This window comes from Excalfactoria chinensis, chromosome 14 (genome assembly GCF_039878825.1).
Source record: "Excalfactoria chinensis isolate bCotChi1 chromosome 14, bCotChi1.hap2, whole genome shotgun sequence".
NCBI lineage: Eukaryota > Metazoa > Chordata > Aves > Galliformes > Phasianidae > Excalfactoria > Excalfactoria chinensis.
In genome coordinates, this window is record NC_092838.1 from 28,047 (window position 1) to 49,749 (window position 21,703).

At 48.2% G+C, this 21,703-nt stretch overlaps 1 long non-coding RNA gene across 1 annotated transcript; it reads right to left on the reverse strand.

Annotated features, from left to right (window-relative positions):
* Positions 1 to 5,914: 5,914 nt before the first annotated feature.
* Positions 5,915 to 14,318, reverse strand: LOC140258708 (uncharacterized). Its single transcript, XR_011905285.1, has 5 exons — positions 13,878 to 14,318; positions 13,266 to 13,361; positions 12,532 to 12,704; positions 8,471 to 8,566; positions 5,915 to 6,784 (listed from the first exon to the last, which is right to left on the reverse strand). It is a non-coding gene; the product is annotated as an uncharacterized lncRNA (long non-coding RNA).
* Positions 14,319 to 21,703: the final 7,385 nt, after the last annotated feature.

Here is a 21,703-nt window from a genome sequence, read left to right on the forward strand (position 1 = left end):
TAAGGAGTCTAATTAGCAGTGGATTCTTATTTATTGGAAATAGACTCTTACTTATTAGCAATGGAGTTTAAGTTATTGGCAATGGATACTAATTAGCAATGGAGTCTTATTTATTGGGAATGGAGTCTTATTATTAGCACTGGAACTTTACTAGCTCTAAAGCGGAATTAGTATTTGACGGAGCATTATTAATTAGCAATTGGCCATTATTATTATGATGGAGGTGATGATGATGGAGATAGATGATCCTACCGCACACAATGGGGTCCTGCAGGCACGGGATGATCCTACCGCACACAATGGGGTCCTGCAGGCAATAAGATGATGCTGCAGCCAATCGGTGACTGGTGTTTCATTGTGCACACAGATGCTGAGCTGACACACATGGATGCGGAGCGGCGACAATCTGGAATCAGTGGAGGAATCCAACGTGCAGGGCGGATTAATAAAGGCATCAGCACTGCAATAGGAACAACAGGATGAGTATGCGGTGTGAGGGGTGTATTACTATACACACACACAGATACACACACAGATATATACACACAACTATACACGCACAGATATACACACAGACAGATATATACACGCACAGATATACACAAAGATACACACAGATATAAACGCACAGAGATATACACGCACAGAGATATACACGCGCACAGATATACACACAGACATACACACACAGATATATACACACACAGATATATACACACATTTATATACACACACAGATATACACACACAGATATATACACACACAGATATATACACACACAGATAGATACAAACAGATATACACACACAGACATACACACACACAGACATACACACACACAGATATACACACACACAGACATACACAGGCATACACACACAGATATATACACACACAGATATATACACACAGACATACACACACAGATATATACACACACAGATATATACACACACAGATATACAGACTCAGATATACACACACAGATATATACACACACAGATATACAGACACAGATATATACACACAGATGTACACACACATAGATATACAAAAACAGATATATACACACACAGATATACTCACACAGATATACACTCACAGATATACACTCACAGATATACACAAACAGATATACAGACACAGATATACACACACACAGATATATACACACACAGATATATAAAAACAGATATATAAACACACACATATACACACACAGATATATACACACACGGATATACACACACGGATATACACACACAGATATATACACACAGATATATACACACAGATATACACGCACAGATATACACACAGACAGATATATACACGCACAGATATACACAAAGATACACACAGATATAAACGCACAGAGATATACACGCACAGAGATATACACGCGCACAGATATACACACACACAGATATACACACACAGATATACACACACACAGATATATACACACACAGATATACACACACAGAGATATATACACACACAGATATACACACACAGAGATAAACACACACAGATATACACACACAGTTATATACGCACACAGATATACGCACACTGATATTTACAAACAGATATACACAATCAGATATACACAATCAGATATACACACACAGATATACACACACACAGATATATACACACATAGATATACACACACACATATATATACACACACAGATATACATGCACAGATAGAAACACAGATATTCACGCACACAGATATATACCCAAAGACATACATACACAGGTAAACACACAGACAGACTTACACACAGATACACACACACACAGATATACACACACACAGAAATACATACACGGATATATACACACACTGTTATATACACACACAGATATAAACACAAATATACTCACACAGATATACACACACAGATACAAACACACCGATACAAACACACAGATACAAACACAGATATACACACACAGATATGTACACATACAGATATTTACACACACAGATATACACACACAGATATATACAGACACAGATATATACACACAAAGACATACACACACACTGATACACACAAAGATATATTCAAACACAGAAATACACGCAGAGGTATATAGACACAGATACAAACACAGATATACACACAGATATACACACATAGACATAGACACACAGATATATACACATGCAGATATACACACACACATAAATACACACACACAGATATAGACACAGAAATATACACACAGAGATAAATACAAACATTGATATACAAACACAGATATACACACACACAGATATTTACAGACAGATATATACACACACAGATATATACATACACAGACATACACACACTAATACACACAGATATATACACACACAGATATACACACAAAGATATATACACACAGATATATACAGACACAGATATATACACACAGATACAAACACAGATATACACACACAGATATGTACACATACAGATATATACACACACAGACATACACACACAGGTATACACACAGATATACACACACAGAGAGATATACACACAGAGATACAGACACACACAGATATACACACACACAGATTTATACACACAATTATATACACACACACATATATATACTGACACAGATATTGTTGCGGACAGGGACACCAGGGAGAGACTCAAACTCGTGGGTACTCTAGTGTTGATTTTATTAACAAGCTCAGTACAACAGACATACAGAGCTCGGGTCACTCCTAGTGAATGACATTCAAGCTATACGAAGGTCCTATATTTATATGATCAGAAAAACATTACATCACTTATTTATCCATTCTTAAGACTAATTATTAATAGATCATCAGTTCTTCTTCTCGATGCTGTTTCCCATCTTAGGATCTGGTTCGCGACGGTTTTCATGCTTCGCGTGTCATTCTTCTTTCATCTAAGCTATCCGGTCTTGACCAGTCCATTCCACCTGTCTCATGGTCTTCTTTCATCCGAGCTATCCAAGCTAGACCAGTCCATTCCATCTGTCTCATGATCACCAACTTATTAACTACTAAATAACAATGTCAGCACTATTTTTGTCTTACTCTACTGTTTATGATTTCACAAAGTCTAACACCCCTACATGGGTCATGGTTCGGGGCTGTACAGGGGATAAATGAGTAGCATATTGGCTGAGGATTTTACCATTTTCCTTATCAGATATACACACACAGATATATACACTCACAGATATAGACACACACAGATACACACACACACAGATACAACCTCAAATATACTCACACAGATATAGACACACAGATATAGACACACAAAGATATACACACACAGATACACACAGAGATATATACAATCATGGATATACACACACAGATATACACACACACAGAAATACAGACAGATATATACAGGCACAAATATACAAACACAGATATATACACACAGAGATATATATACACACAGAGACATACACACTAATACACACAGAGATATATACAAACACATATATAAAAAGATATACACACACAGATATACACACAAAGATATATACAGACACAGATATACACACACAGATATATACACACAGATATGTACAAACTCGGATATATACACACACAGATACAACCTCAAATATACTCACACAGATATACTCACACAAATATACACACACAGATATACACACAGATATACACACACAGATACAAACACATATATACACACAGAAATATATACACACAGATACAAACACAGATATACACACACACAGACATACACACACAGACATACACACACACAGACATACACACACACAGACATACACACACAGACATACACACACAGACATACACAAACAGACATACACAAACAGACATACACAAACAGATGTACACACACACAGATACACACAAAGATATACACGCAAAGATATACACTCACACAGATATATAAAAACACATATATACACACAGAAATATATACACACAGATACAAACACAGATATACACACACACAGATATAATCACAGATATAATCACACACAGACATACACAAAGAGATATACACACAGATATATACACACACAGATATACACACACACACAGATATACACAAACAGATATACACACACAGACATACACACGCAGATATACACACACACAGATATATACACACAGATATACACACAAACAGATATATACAGGTACAGATATATACAGGCACAAAAATATACAGGCACAGATAAACACACACAGATAAATAGACACACATATATAAACACACAGACATACACACACTGATACACACAGAGATATATACAAACACAGATATACACACACAGATATACAGGCACAGACAGAAACACAGATATTCACACACACAGATATATACCCAAAGACATACATACACAGATATACATACACACAGACATACACACAGATACACACACACACAGATATACACACACACAGAAATACATACACAGATATATACACACACTGTTATATACACACACAGATATAAACACAAATATACACACACAGATACAAACACACAGATACAAACACAGATATACAAACACAGATACACACACAGATATATGCACACACACATATATACACACACACATATATACACACACACAGATATAGACACACACAAATACAGACACACAGATAAACACACACAGATACACACAGAGATAAATACATAGATATACAAACACAAATATACACACACACAGATATATACAGACAGATATATACACACACAGACATGCACACACTGATATATATTAACACAGATATACACACACAGATATACACACAAAGATATATACACACAGATATATACAGACACAGATATACACACACAGATTTATACACATACAGACATACACACACTGATACACACAGAGATATATACAAACACAGATATAAACACACAGTTATATACACACAGATACAGACACAGATATATACCCACAGATATACACACACAGAGATATACACTCACAGATATATGTAGACACAGATATACACACACAGATATATAGAAACAGATATACACACAGAGATATACACTCACACACAGATATACACACACAGAGATATATACAGGCACGGATATACAAACACAGATATACACACACAGACATACACACACAGATATATTCAAACACAGAAATACACACAGAGATATATAGACACAGATACAAACACAGATATACACACACAGATACACACACAGAGACATGCACACACAGATACATACACAGATATATACAAACACAGATATACACACACAGATATATAGAAACACAGATATATACACGCACACAGATATACATGCAGATATAAGCACACGCAGATATAAGCACACGCAGATATAAACTCACGCAGATATAAACACACGCAGATATAAACACACGCAGATATAAACACACGCAGATACGTACTCACGCAGATACACACTCACGCAGATACACGCACAGATATATGCACACAGATACACACACACAGACATTCACACACAGATATACACACACAGAGATATACACACACAGAGATATACACACACACGCAGATATACACGCAGATGTACACACACGCAGATGTACACACACGCAGATGTACACACACGCAGATGTACACACACGCAGATGTACACACACGCAGATGTACACACACGCAGATGTACACACACGCAGATGTACACACACGCAGATGTACACACACGCAGATGTACACACACGCAGATGTACACACACGCAGATACACACACACGCAGATACACACACACGCAGATACACACACACGCAGATACACACACACGCAGTGTGTTACAGAACTTCTTTCTTCTTCCTTATGGTTTCATGATTTCCTAGACTTTTCCAGAATGAAAGATATTTTACTGAGAATCCTCACGTTTTTGTAGATCTTTATTGAAACTTTTTAGGTGTTTAATTGCCAAACCCATCCTGTCGCTTTTATTCCCATACCACTGGCTCAAGTATCTCCGTACAGAGCAAAAAGAAATACAAGCAGTCTTAGAAAACACCATAACAGAAAAGCCCAGAACAACAGATGATTGAGGAACTTTTTATTACTTTTGGTTCAATTCAAGGCTAGCTTAACCTAGGAAGTGTTAAGTCTCCCAAGGCAGAAGCTGGATGGTCTCCAATCCATTCCATTTTCTAAGGTATTTATCCCCAAGCTGCCCACACTTAGTTGAGATCTTAGTTTTGCAGAGCCTTGGATTCGCCTGTGCCCCTGGGAGACCTCTTAGACTTCTATTCTAATGATCACAGCCTGACCCTTGGGACCTCCTGGCCTTCTTCCTCAGGCCCCCAGTCATAACTTGAAGTTATTTCCCACGGTGTCATGAGACAGTGAGAACAACTTCACATCGCCGGGTCACCTGGTGGCAGAATGCAAACAATGGGGTCCAGCAGCCAATGGGATGATCCTACAGCACACAATGGGATGATCCTACAGCACACAATGGGGTCCTGCAGCCCATGGGATGATCCTACACCCAATGGGATGATCCTACAGCACACAATGGGGTCCTGCAGCCCATGGGATGATCCTACACCACACAGTGGGGTCCAGCAGCCCATGGGATGATCCTACAGCACACAGTGGGGTCAGTGGTGCACAATGGGGTCCAGCAGCCAATGGGATGATCCTGCAGCCAATCGGTGACTGGTGTTTCATTGTGCACACAGATGCTGAGCTGACACACATGGATGCGGAGCGGCAACAATCTGGACTCAGTGGAGGAATCCAACCTGCAGCATGTGAGGATGGAAAGCAGGGAGGATTAAATAAAGGCATCAGCACTGCAATAGGAACAACAGGATGGATATGGGGTATAAGGGATGGTTAATAAAGGCATCAGCACTGCAATAGGAACAACAGGATGGATATGGGGTATAAGGCAGGGATGGCTCATAAAGGCACCAACACACAACAGGAACAGCATAGGGACAAAACGCCATCCAGCTATGGGATATAGGGCCATTATACAGACACACACAGACACACACAGACACACACAGACACACACAGACACACACAGACACACACAGACACACACAGACACACACAGACACACACAGACACACACAGACACACACAGACACACACAGACACACACAGACACACACAGACACACACAGACACACACAGACACACATCTCACATCAGGTCTCTATGGGGTTTAATGGAGGCCTATGGGGTCTTATGGGGTCTCTATGGGGTCCTATGGGGTTCAAATGGGGCCTATGGGGTCTCTATGGGGGCCAGTGAGGTCTTATGGGGTATATGCACACACACACACACACACATACACACACACACATACACACACACACATCGTGGCCCATAAATATCCCAGAAGATCCCATTAAGCCCCATAAGGACCCCATAACATCCCATAGGCCCTTATTAAACCCCCATAGGGATCCCATAAGACCCCATTAAACCCCATCGGACACCCTAAGGCCCCAAAGGCCCCATTAAACCCCATAGAGACCCCATAAAGGCCCCAAATGATCCCATAAAACCCCATAGCGCCCATTAAACCCCATAGTGACCATAGAGGACATTAATAGCAGCAGTCTGAATCTCCCTTTGCATTGCAGCCCTATTAACAGCAATGGGAGCTACAACAGCGCCGCCTTGTGGACACAACGCAGAACTGCAACGGAGGAGCAACAGCAGCAATAAAGAACTGAATGGAGCCATGGGGGAACAGAAACGAACTTGGGGGGCAGAATGTGATGGCGGCACTTATGGGGCACGACACACAGGCTGTACTTGGGGGGCAGAGAGAGATGGCAGCACTTGGGGGGCAAGAGGCAATGGCTGCATTTGGGGGCAGCAAGAAGGGCACTGCAATAAGAATTAAGCACCTGTTGGACACAATGCAACAATGAAGGCACTACCCACATGTGCAGGGCAGCACCTTTTGCACAAGCAGGCACTGCAGTGGTCGGGATACCTAAAAATGGCAGAGCTCACAGCCCTGAAACAAAGCAGAAACCAAAGACAAACACTCACCCACAGCCCGCAGGAGGCAAACTCCAGGGAGAAACACCACCCTTACAGCTGCTGACACTGCAATGTGGTCAGGCTGCCCCAGAAATGAGGGCAGCACAGCCCTGACATAAAGAACCCCTCACCCCAATCCAAGGCCCAGAGCTCACCCCACACTCCAAAGGAAGCAGTCCCCAAGGAGAGATACTGCCCTCATGGCTGCCAGCCTTCCAATGCAGCTATGAGCCCCAACAGGGGCAGATCACAGCCCTGCAATAAGGCAGGAATCACTCACCCCTTCCCGAGGAGCGGGGCTCACCCCACAGAAAACAGTCTGCAAGGAGATATGTGTCCCTTGCAGGTGGCACCCCTTAAATATGGTCACAACCCCCTGAGAAAAACAGAGCTCCCAGCCCCAAAATAAAGGAATCACTCACCTCATTCCAGAGACAAACAGCCCACACTCCCAAGGAAGCAATCAGGTACAGATGCTGCTCCTGCCGCTGCCAGCCCTGAAATGGGGTCAGGATCCACTAAAAAGAGAAAAACACAGCCTTAAAATAAGGAAAGGATCACTCACCCCACTCCATGGCTCACCCCATAAGGAAGGGAACACTCACCCCACCCCACAAGGAAGGAATCACTCACCCCACCCCACAAGGAAGGGATCACTCACCCCACTCCATGGCTCACCCCCACACTCCTAAGCAATGGAGGGCTATAGGGGGCAATGGGATGATGGGGGGCTATAGGGGGACATTAGCAGCAATTTTATATATCATAAGTAAACCAACAATAGACGACCATCTATTTCATAGTCACACACACTGCCGGCTTCACACTGCACTGAGTCAGAGCTGCAGGCCTTCTTTCAAGCGCTTTGATAGCACTGACTGCAATACTCGGTACCTGGCCATAAGCAATAGATGGGAACAGCAGCACGAACACACCGTTATCGTTGCCATGGCTGAGAACAGCAACGAGGCAACAACCTGCAGCTCCTGCTGCGACGCTCCCGGACTTTTCCCTGCGTCCAAACGCTGTTCCACGGTCCGACTGTTGTTCCCCGGGCAGGAACTGCCGGCAGCTTTTCTACCCCAGCCGGAACCAACCGGACCCGGGAGCTCACCCGGCCGGGGGCAGCGACGATCGCTGCGCTTCTACCCCGCGTAGGACGGCTCCGTCCGGCTGACGGGCTGCCCTGATCCCACGCACAAACCGCTCCGCCGATGGAGGCTCCTTGTCGGCTCCCGCGGGGTTCGGCTGAGGGAGAACGGACGAGAAACCGCGGGGCGCGCCAAAGGCGGGAGAGAACGCCGCTAAAATAGGAGGTCGCCATTTTGGTCATGCGCAGTAGCGCTTTTCCGCCGCAATTTTGGACATGCGCAGTAGCGCTTTTCCGCCGCCATTTTGGACATGCGCAGTAGCGTCCCTTCTGCCGCGGTGCATTGTGGGATATAACGCGGCAGGAGGAGGTCGGCATTTTGGACATGCGCATTAGCGCTTCTCCGCCGCCATTTTGGACATGCGCAGTAGCGTCCCTTCTGCCGCGGTGCATTGTGGGATATCCCGCCAAAATTGGAGGACGCCATTTTGGACATGCGCATTAGCGCTTCTCCGCCGCCATTTTGGACATGCGCAGTAGCGTCCCTTCTGCCGCGGTGCATTGTGGGATATCCCGCCAAAATTGGAGGACGCCATTTTGGACATGCGCAGTAGCGCTTCTCCGCCGCCATTTTGGACATGCGCAGTAGCGTCCCTTCCGCCGCGGTGCATTGTGGGATATCCCGCCAAAATTGGAGGACGCCATTTTGGACACGCGCAGTAACGCTTTTTCCGCCGCCATTTTGGACATGCGCAGTAGCGTCCCTTCTGCCGCGGTGCATTGTGGGATATCCCGCCAAAATTGGAGGACGCCACTTTGGACATGCGCAGTAGCGCTTCTCCGACGCCATTTTGGACATGCGCAGTAGCGTCCCTTCCGGCAATATAGTTTTATTAGTTGTTAGTTTATTAGTTTATATTTCCGAAAATATAGTTTTATTTCAATTAATCTTTTCGATTGGCAATGGAGTCTCATTTATGGGCAATGGAGCCTTACAATCAATACACTCTTACTTATTGGCAATGGACTCTTATTTAATGGCAATGGACTCTTAAGTCTTAATGGAGTTATATTTATTAGCAATGGAGTCTCATTTATTAGCTATAGAGTCTTACTAATTAGCATTGTAGTCTTGTCTGTTGGCAATAGAGTCTTATTTATTGACAATGAAGTCTCATTTATTAGGAATGTTTAATTAGCAATGGAGTCTTACTTATTGGCAATGGACTCTTCAAGAAAAGGAGTCATAATTATAAGCAATGGAGTCTTATTTATTAGGAATGGAATCTTATTTATTCGCAATATAGTCTTACTAATTAGCAATTGAGTCTTATTTATTGACAATGGAGTCCTACTGATTGGCAATGGAGCCTTATTTATTGGCAATGGAGTTATATTTATTGGCAGTGGTGTCTTAGATATTGGCAATGCAGTCTTATTTATTAGCAATTGGGTCTTACTAATAAGCTGTGGAGTTATATTTATTATCAGTCGAGTCTTATTTATTGGCAATGGAGTCTTATTAACACCAGTGCAACTTTATTAGCTATAGAGCAGTATTAGTATTTGATGGAGCATTCTTAATGAGCGATGTAACATTATTAAAGCACTACAGCATTATTATTGAAATTCAGCATTATTAGCAATGGACTATTAGTAATTAGCAACGGAATGTTATTAAGTAATGATGGAGCATTATTAGTTATTGATTTAGTATTAATATCGATGGACTATTATTAATTCTCAATGGAGAATGATTAATTGCCAATGGCAAATTATTAGTGATGGAATAATATGAATTAGCAATGGAGTAGTATTAGTGATGGAGCATTATTAATTAGCAATAGGCCATTATTATGGTGATGAAGGTGATGACGATGGAGATAGATGATCCTACAGCACACAATGGGACGATCCTACAGCACACAATGGGGTCCTGCAGCCTATGGGATGATCTTACACCCAATGGGATGATCCTACAGCACACAGTGGGGTCTGTGGTGCAAAATGGGGTCCAGCAGCCAATAAGATGATCCTGCAGCCAATCGGTGACTGGTGTTTCATTGTGCACACAGATGCTGAGCTGACACACATGGATGCGGAGCGGCAACAATCTGGACTCAGTGGAGGAATCCAACCTGCAGCATGTGAGGATGGAAAGCAGGGAGGATTAATAAAGGCATCAGCACTGCAATAGGAACAACAGGATGGATATGGGGTATAAGGGATGGTTAATAAGGCATCAGCACTGCAATAGGAACAACAGGATGGATATGGGGTATAAGGGATGGTTAATAAAGGCATCAGCACTGCAATAGGAACAACAGGATGGATATGGGGTATAAGGCAGGGATGGCTCATAAAGGCACCAACACACAACAGGAACAGCATAGGGACAAAACCCCATCCAGCTATGGGATATAAGGCCATTATACAGACACACACACAGACACACACACAGACACACACACAGACACACACACAGACACACACACAGACACACATCTCACATCAGTTCTCTATTGGGTTTAATGGAGGCCTATGGGGTCTTATGGGGTCTCTATGGGGTCCTATGGAGTTCAAATGGGTCTTATGGGGTCCTATGGGGTTCAAATGGGACCTATGGGTTCCAATTAGGGCCTACGGGGTCTCTATGGGGTCCTATGGGGTTCAAATGGGGCCTATGGGGTCTCTATGGGGGCCAGTGAGGTCTTATGGGGTATATGCACACATACATACACACACACACACACACACATACACACGCACACACACACACACACACACACACACATCATGCCCCATAAATATCCCAGAAGATCCCATTAAGCCCCATAAGGACCCCATAACATCCCATAGGCCCTTATTAAACCCCCATAGGGATCCCATAAGACCCCATTAAACCCCATCGAACACCCTAAGGCCCCAAAGGCCCCATTAAACCCCATAGAGACCCCATAAAGGCCCCAAATGATCCCATAAAACCCCATAGCGCCCATTAAACCCCATAGTGACCATAGAGGACATTAATAGCAGCAGTCTGAATCTCCCTTTGCATTGCAGCCCTATTAACAGCAATGGGAGCTACAACAGCGCCGCCTTGTGGACACAACGCAGAACTGCAACGGAGGAGCAACAGCAGCAATAAAGAACTGAATGGAGCCATGGGGGAACAGAAACGAACTTGAGGGGCAGAATACGATGGCTGGACTTGGGGGGCAGAACGTGATGGCGGCACTTATGGGGCACGACACACAGGCTGGACTTGGGGGGCAGAAAGAGATGGCTGCATTTGGGGGCAGCAAAAGGCAATGGCTGCATTTGGGGGCAGCAAGAAGGGCACTGCAATAAGAATTAAGCACTGAAGTGCAGAAATGAGCTCTGGAACGTTACCTTGGGTCTCAGTATGGAACAGATCCAACACAGTCAGTGTGTGCTGCTCTTATCTGCTGGGCAGGCAATTCCCGGCCAGCAAAGTTGAGTTCCGAGGCGTTCCAGGCAATGCAGGTTTCTGTTCCTCGCTGTTCTCATCAGGAGCTGCACATCTCTCAGGGCTCTGCTGGCACCTGTTGGACACAATGCAACAATGAAGGCACTACCCACATGTGCAGGGCAGCACCTTTTGCACAAGCAGGCACTGCAGTGGTCGGGATACCTAAAAATGGCAGAGCTCACAGCCCTGAAACAAAGCAGAAACCAAAGACAAACACTCACCCACAGCCCGCAGGAGGCAAACTCCAGGGAGAAACACCACCCGTACAGCTGCTGACACTGCAATGTGGTCAGGCTGCCCCAGAAATGAGGGCAGCACAGCCCTGACATAAAGAACCCCTCACCCCAATCCAAGGCCCAGAGCTCACCCCACACTCCAAAGGAAGCAGTCCCCAAGGAGAGATACTGCCCTCATGGCTGCCAGCCTTCCAATGCAGCTATGAGCCCCAACAGGGGCAGATCACAGCCCTGCAATAAGGCAGGAATCACTCACCCCTTCCCGAGGAGCGGGGCTCACCCCACAGAAAACAGTCTGCAAGGAGATATGTGTCCCTTGCAGGTGGCACCCCTTAAATATGGTCACAACCCCCTGAGAAAAACAGAGCTCCCAGCCCCAAAATAAAGGAATCACTCACCTCATTCCAGAGACAAACAGCCCACACTCCCAAGGAAGCAATCAGGTACAGATGCTGCTCCTGCCGCTGCCAGCCCTGAAATGGGGTCAGGATCCACTAAAAAGAGAAAAACACAGCCTTAAAATAAGGAAAGGATCACTCACCCCACTCCATGGCTCACCCCATAAGGAAGGGAACACTCACCCCACCCCACAAGGAAGGAATCACTCACCCCACCCCACAAGGAAGGGAACACTCACCCCACCCCACAAGGAAGGGATCACTCACCCCACCCCACAAGGAAGGGATCACTCACCCCACTCCACAAGGAAGGGATCACTCACCCCACCCCACAAGGAAGGAATCACTCACCCCACCCCACAAGGAAGGGATCACTCACCCCACTCCATGGCTCACCCCCACACTCCTAAGCAATGGAGGGCTATAGGGGGCAATGGGATGATGGGGGGCTATAGGGGGACATTAGCAGCAATTTTATATATCATAAGTAAACCAACAATAGACGACCATCTATTTCATAGTCACACACACTGCCGGCTTCACACTGCACTGAGTCAGAGCTGCAGGCCTTCTTTCAAGCGCTTTGATAGCACTGACTGCAATACACGGTACCTGGCCATAAGCAATAGATGGGAACAGCAGCACGAACACACCGTTATCGTTGCCATGGCTGAGAACAGCAACGAGGCAACAACCTGCAGCTCCTGCGGCGACGCTCCCGGACTTTTCCCTGCGTCCAAACGCTGTTCCACGGTCCGACTGTTGTTCCCCGGGCAGGAACTGCCGGCAGCTTTTCTACCCCAGCCGGAACCAACCGGACCCGGGAGCTCACCCGGCCGGGGGCAGCGACGATCGCTGCGCTTCTACCCCGCGTAGGACGGCTCCGTCCGGCTGACGGGCTGCCCTGATCCCACGCACAAACCGCTCCGCCGATGGAGGCTCCTTGTCGGCTCCCGCGGGGTTCGGCTGAGGGAGAACGGACGAGAAACCGCGGGGCGCGCCAAAGGCGGGAGAGAACGCCGCTAAAATAGGAGGTCGCCATTTTGGTCATGCGCAGTAGCGCTTTTCCGCCGCAATTTTGGACATGCGCAGTAGCGCTTTTCCGCCGCCATTTTGGACATGCGCAGTAGCGTCCCTTCCAGCGCAGTGCATTGTGGGATATAACGCGGCAGGAGGAGGTCGGCATTTTGGACATGCGCAGTAGCGTCCCTTCTGCCGCGGTGCATTGTGGGATACCCCGCCAAAATTGGAGGACGCCATTTTGGACATGCGCAGTAGCGCTTCTCCGCCGCCATTTTGGACATGCGCAGTAGCGTCCCTTCTGCCGCGGTGCATTGTGGGATATCCCGCCAAAATTGGAGGACGCCATTTTGGACATGCGCAGTAGCGCTTCTCCGCCGCCATTTTGGACATGCGCAGTAGCGTCCCTTCCGCCGCGGTGCATTGTGGGATATCCCGCCAAAATTGGAGGACGCCATTTTGGACACGCGCAGTAGCGCTTTTTCCGTCGCCATTTTGGACATGCGCAGTAGCGTCCCTTCTGCCGCGGTGCATTGTGGGATATCCCGCCAAAATTGGAGGACGCCATTTTGGACATGCGCAGTAGCGCTTCTCCGACGCCATTTTGGACATGCGCAGTAGCGTCCCTTCCGGCAATATAGTTTTATTAGTTGTTAGTTTATTAGTTTATTAGTTTATATTTCCGAAAATATAGTTTTATTTCAATTAATCTTTTCGATTGGCAATGGAGTCTCATTTATGGGCAATGGAGCCTTACAATCAATACACTCTTACTTATTGGCAATGGACTCTTATTTAATGGCAATGGACTCTTAAGTCTTAATGGAGTTATATTTATTAGCAATGGAATCTCATTTATTAGCTATAGAGTCTTACTAATTAGCATTGTAGTCTTGTCTGTTGGCAATAGAGCCCATAGGGTTTAATGGGGCCCATAGGGTATAATGGGGGCCTGCAATACCATTAACAGCCACAAGGCGGCGCTATAATGGAGCCCATAGGGTTTAATCGGGACCATAGGGTCTAATGGGAGCTGCAATACCCTCAGCGGCCACAAGGTGGCGCTATAATAGAGCCCATAGGGTTTAATGGGGCCCATAGGGTATAATGGGGGCTGCAATACCATTAACAGCCACAAGGCGGAGCTATAACGGAGCCCATAGGGTTTAATGGGGCCCATAGGATATAATGGGGCCCATAGGGTATAATGGGGGTCTGCAATACCATTAACAGCCACAAGGCGGCGCTATAATAGAGCCCATAGGGTTTAATGGGGCCCATAGGGTATAATGGGGGCTGCAATACCTACAATGGCCACAAGGTGGCGCTCTAACATAAGCTATATGGGATCCTATAGGGTTAATGGGGCCCATAGGGTTTAATGGGGCCTGCAATACCTACAATGGCCACAAGGTGGCGCTCTAACATAAGCTATATGGGATCCTATAGGGTTAATGGGGCCCATAGGATATAATGGGGCCCATAGGGTTTAATGGGGCCCATAGGGTATAATGGGGGTCTGCAATACCATTAACAGCCACAAGGCGGAGCTATAATAGAGCCCATAGGGTTTAATGGGGCCCATAGGTTATAATGGGGGTCTGCAATACCATTAACAGCCACAAGGCGGCGCTATAATAGAGCCCATAGGGTTTAATGGGGCCCATAGGGTATAATTGGGGCTGCAATACCATTAACAGCCACAAGGCGGCGCTATAACGGAGCTCATAGGGTTTAATGGGGCCCATAGGGTATAATGGGGCCCATAGGGTATAATGGGGCCCATAGGGTATAATGGGGGCCTGCAATACCATTAACAGCCACAAGGCGGCGCTATAATAGAGCCCATAGGGTTTAATGGGGCCCATAGGGTATAATTGGGGCTGCAATACCATTAACAGCCACAAGGCGGCGCTATAACGGAGCTCATAGGGTTTAATGAGGCCCATAGGGTTTAATGGGGCCCATAGGGTTTAATGGGGTCTGCAGTCTCCAGTTTAAAGGGGCGGAGCCCCATATGCTAATGAGCCATGAAGCCACACCCCCGGTAGGCTTGAGTCCAAAGGGGCGGCCACCAGGTGGCGCTCTAACATAAGCTGTATGGGACCCCATAGGGTTTAATGGAGCCCATAGGGTTTAATGGGGCCCATAGGGTATAATGGGGGCCTGCAATACCATTAACAGCCACAAGGCGGCGCTATAATGGAGCCCATAGGGTTTAATGGGTCCCATAGGTTTTAATGGGGCCCATAGGGTTTAATGGGGCCCATAGGGTATAATGGGGGCTGCAATACCATTAACAGCCACAAGGCGGAGCTATAACGGAGCCCATAGGGTTTAATGGGACCCCATAGGGTTTAATGGTGCCCATAGGGTTTAATGGGGCCCATAGGGTATAATGGGGGCTGCAATACCATTAACAGCCACAAGGCGGAGCTATAACGGAGCCCATAGGGTTTAATGGGGTCCATAGGGTTTAATGGGGATCATAGGGATTAATGGGGCCTGCAATACCATTAACAGCCACAAGGCGGCGCTATAATGGAGCCCATAGGGTTTAATGGGAGCTGCAATACCCTCAGCGGCCACAAGGTGGCGCTATAATAGAGCCCATAGGGTTTAATGGGGCCCATAGGATATAATGGGGCCCATAGGGTTTAATGGGGCCTTTAGGGTATAATGGGGGTCTGCAATACCATTAACAGCCACAAGGCGGCGCTATAATAGAGCCCATAGGGTTTAATGGGGCCCATAGGGTATAATGGGGGCTGCAATACCATTAACAGCCACAAGGCGGCGCTATAACGGAGCTCATAGGGTTTAATGGGGCCCATAGGGTTTAATGGGGCCCATAGGGTATAATGGGGCCCATAGGGTATAATGGGGCCCATAGGGTATAATGGGGGCCTGCAATACCATTAACAGCCACAAGGCGGCGCTATAATGGAGCCCATAGGGTTTAATGAGGCCCATAGGGTTTAATGGTGCCCATAGGGTTTAATGGGGCCCATAGGGTTTAATGGGGTCTGCAGTCTCCAGTCTAAAGGGGCGGAGCCCCATATGCTAATGAGCCATGAAGCCACACCCCCGGTAGGCTGGAGTCCAAAGGGGCGGCCACCAGGTGGCGCTCTAACATAAGCTATATGGGACCCCATAGGGTTTAATGGAGCCCATAGGGTTTAATGGGGCCCATAGGGTATAATGGGGGCCTGCAATACCATTAACAGCCACAAGGCGGCGCTATAATGGAGCCCATAGGGTTTAATGGGGCCCATAGGTTTTAATGGGGCCCATAGGGATTAATGGGGCCTGCAATACCTACAATGGCCACAAGGTGGCGCTCTAACATAAGCTATATGGAATCCTATAGGGTATAATGGGGCCCTTTGGGTTTAATGGGGCCCATAGGGTTTAATGGGGCCCATAGGGTTTAATGGGGCCTGCAATACCTACAATGGCCACAAGGTGGCGATCTAACATAAGCTATATGGGATCCTATAGGGTTAATGGGGCCCATAGGATATAATGGGGCCCATAGGGTTTAATGGGGCCCATAGGGTTTAATGGGGCCCATAGGGTATAATGGGGCCCATAGGGTATAATGGGGCCCATAGGGTATAATGGGGGCCTGCAATACCATTAACAGCCACAAGGCGGCGCTATAATGGAGCCCATAGGGTTTAATGGGGCCCATAGGTTTTAATGGGGCCCATAGGGATTAATGGGGCCTGCAATACCTACAATGGCCACAAGGTGGCGCTCTATCATAAGCTATATGGGACCCTATAGGGAATAATGGGACCCCATAGAGTATAATGGGGCCCATAGGGTTTAATGGGGCCCATAGGGTTTAATGGGGTCTGCAATACCTACAATGGCCACAAGGTGGCGCTCTATCATAAGCTATATGGGACCCTATAGGGAATAATGGGACCCCATAGAGTATAATGGGGCCTCTAGGGTTTAATGGGGCCCATAGGGTTTAATGGGGCACATAGGGATTAATGGGGTCTGTAATACCCTCAGCGGCCACAAGGTGGCGCTATAATAGAGCCCATAGGGTTTAATGGGGCCCATAGGGTATAATGGGGCCCATAGGGTATAATGGACACTTCCGGCAAGGTGCATTGTGGGATATAACGCGGCAAAGGGATGTCGCCATTTTGGTCATGCGCAGTAACGACACTTCCGGCAAGGTGCATTGTGGGATATACCGCCATAATAGGAGGTCGCCATTTTGGTCATGCGTAGTAGTGTCACTTCCGGCAAAGTGCATTGTGGGATATACCGCGGCAATATGGGGTCGCCATTTTGGTCATGCGCAGTGTCGTCACTTCCGGCCACTTTCGGCAAGGTGCATTGTGGGATATCCCGCCATAATATAAGGTCGCCATTTTTGGCCATGCGCAGTAGCGTCACTTCCGGCGTTGTGCATTGTGGGATATACCGCCTCTATATGATTTTATTTCCGGTTCCGGATTGCGGGGGTGGTGCAGCGTGGTTTCCGGCTGTCCGTTTCCGGTCTTTCCTCTATGGGGCTGCGGGGGGTTCGGGGCTCCCAGTTGGAACCGGAAACGGCCGCTTATTTTCAACGGGCGCTGGAGACGCTGCGGCCGGGACGAGCCTCGAGGGGGTGAGTGAGGAGCCCGCGGGAACACGGCGCCCATGGAGCCCCACAGTGCGGCTAGAAGGGAACGCGGCGCCATTTTGGGGCCAAATCCGGGTATTTTGGGGGTGTTTTAGTGGTTGGTTGATGGGGTTGTGGGGCAGTTCATGGTTGGCAGGAAGGAACGTTTTGGGGGCACACAGAGGGATTCGGGGCTTGAAGGGCGTCCAATGGCGGCCCCGTTGGGGTCCCGTTGTAGGCCGCGTTGTTGTCTATTAGAGCCCCCCCTTTGGTTCCCATTGACTTCCCCTTATGGCTCCCCATAGGAGCCGTGGGCCGCTGTGGGGCTCTATGGGGCGCTGTGGGGCCTCTATGGGGCGCTGTGGGGTCTCTATGGGGCGCTGTGGGGCTCTATGGGGCGCTGTGGGGCCTCTATGGGGCGCAGTGGGGTCTCTATGGGGCGCTGTGGGGCCTCTATGGGGCGCTGTGGGGCCTCTATGGGGCGCTGTGGGGTCTCTATGGGGCGCTGTGGGGCTCTATGGGGCTCCCCCGTTGTCCCATTTCGTGCCATTTTGGCCTCAATTCTTTCCCACCCTGCCCCGCTCCTCCCCCCAACCACGTGACTCTCCCATTGCTGCCCCCATCCGCCCCCCCTTTAACCCTCCTTGTCACCCCCATGTCCCCATTTTCCCCCCATATGACCCAATATTTTTCCAAATGACACTATTTCCCTAAAATGACCCATTTTCCCCCCATTTTCTTCCACTTTTCCCACAAAATGACCCAATTTTCCACAAAACGACCCATTTTTTCCCCAAGTGACCCATTTTTAGCCCAAATTGACTCTATTTCCTTCCAAAATGACCCATTTTCTCCCATTTCCCCCCAAAACGACCCTATTTTTTGGTGTGTGCCCGGTGGCGCACGGTGCTCGAGCTGCCACTTGCAACACTGCAGGCCCCGCTTCGAATCCCCCTGTGCTGCAGGTCGGTGCCGGTCGGTGCAGGTCGGTGCAGGTTGGTGCAGGTTGGTGCCGGTTGGTGCCGGTTGCTGCAGGTTGCTGCAGGTGCTGCTGTGCTGCACAGAGGGCTGCAATCCCGGAGCTGGACTCGATGATGTCTGAGGTTCCTTCCAACTCGCACGATACTGTGATGCTACGATACTATTTCCCCCCAAAATGACCCATTTTCTCCCATTTTTCCCCAAAAAATGACCCTTTTTTCCCCTTTATCCGCCCCTTGTGACCCCCTACCCCCATTTTCTCCCATTTTTCCCCCCAAATGCCCCATTTTTAGCCCAAAATGACCCAATTTCCCCCTTTCTTTTGCAGTTCTCTTTGCCCCCAATGTCCTCCAAGAGGCCGAGGCCGCCTGCCCAGCCCACCCGGGGGTCTCCTGCCGGCCCTGCTGCCCCACACCCCCCCCCCCCCGTTATTGGGCCGCCTTATTAGGGCAATAGTGTGGGGGGGGGTGGGAGATGGGAGTGGGAGGGGCTAAAGCCTTGGAGGCGGGGTTAGAGGTGGCGCTTAAGGCCCTGGGGGCGGGGCAGAGCAGCAGGCAGGGAACTGAGAGCGCTGGTGGGTGAGGATAGGGGGGATATGGGGGGTTATGGGGGGGCTGAGGGGGGATATGGGGAGGGATGGGGGGGATATGGGGGTCTAGGAGAGGATATAGGGGGGATCTGGGGAGATAAGGGGGTCTGGCGGGGATACGGGGGGATATGGGGTGTTCTATGGGGATATGCTTGGGCTGATTGGGTTTTGGTCGCTCCAAAAGTCATGACTCCTGAATGATTGCACTTTGTTTTGCTCTGGAAGTAATGCCTCCTGGTTGACCGGGGTTTGGGTCAGACTCCTCTATGGAGCTGGGGCTCCCCTGACCATCTGCAGTTTCCCTATGGGTCTGCTATGGGGTTCTACTGTAGGTCCAGGGACTCTTATGGGACTGGGGCTCCCCATGGGTCTGGGTGTTTGCAGTGGGGCTGAGGCTCCTCAGGGTCTCCGCTATGGGTCCAGCTGTGCGTGGCTCACCCGCCGTGGGTCACAGATGCAGTGGGGTGTCCAGGGGCATTTATTGCTGTGGGTCGGGCCCTACTGCTCGTAGCCGGAGGGCAGCGCGTTGGTGCGGGGGTTGTGGAACAGCGTGTGGGTCCCGTCGCCCCACGGGAACGGCTGTGGGTAGCAATGGGGTTAGGGCCCCATAGCATGCGGCCGCCCCACAGTGACCCACAGATCCCATCTGCCCCATGGATCTTACAACTTTAGGCCTTCTCTGTCCCATAGATCCCACCTACCCCAACTTTACGCCTTTTTTGGCCCCACATCTGCCCCAAAGAGCCCACCTACCGTGGCATCAGGTCTGCCCTGCCCACATCTGCCCCACAGATCCCAACTACTCCACCCCACAGAAGCCACCTGCCATGAAACTGGGCCTTCTGCAGCCCTTACGGCCCTATATCTGCCCCATAGATCCCACTTGCCCCGACCTTAGGTCTTCTGCGCCCCATAGCTGCCCCGCAGGCTTCAACTTCAGACCTTCTTCACCCCGTATTCTCTCCATAGGTCCCAGCAGCCCCAACGCTGGGCCTTCCCTGCCCCACATCTGCCCCACGGATCCCACCTATCACAGTCCTGCCCTCGGGCCGTGCTGTCCCCCAGCCGCAGTCCTGCCCCACTCCCGCCCCATAGCGCCCGCAGCCCCCGGTCCAGCCCGGCACCCACCTTGGTGCGGACGCGCAGGTGGTGGTACGGCACGAAGCGGGGCGGCTCGGCGCGGTGGTGCCGTTCCTGCAGCCACACGTTGGCCATGCAAAC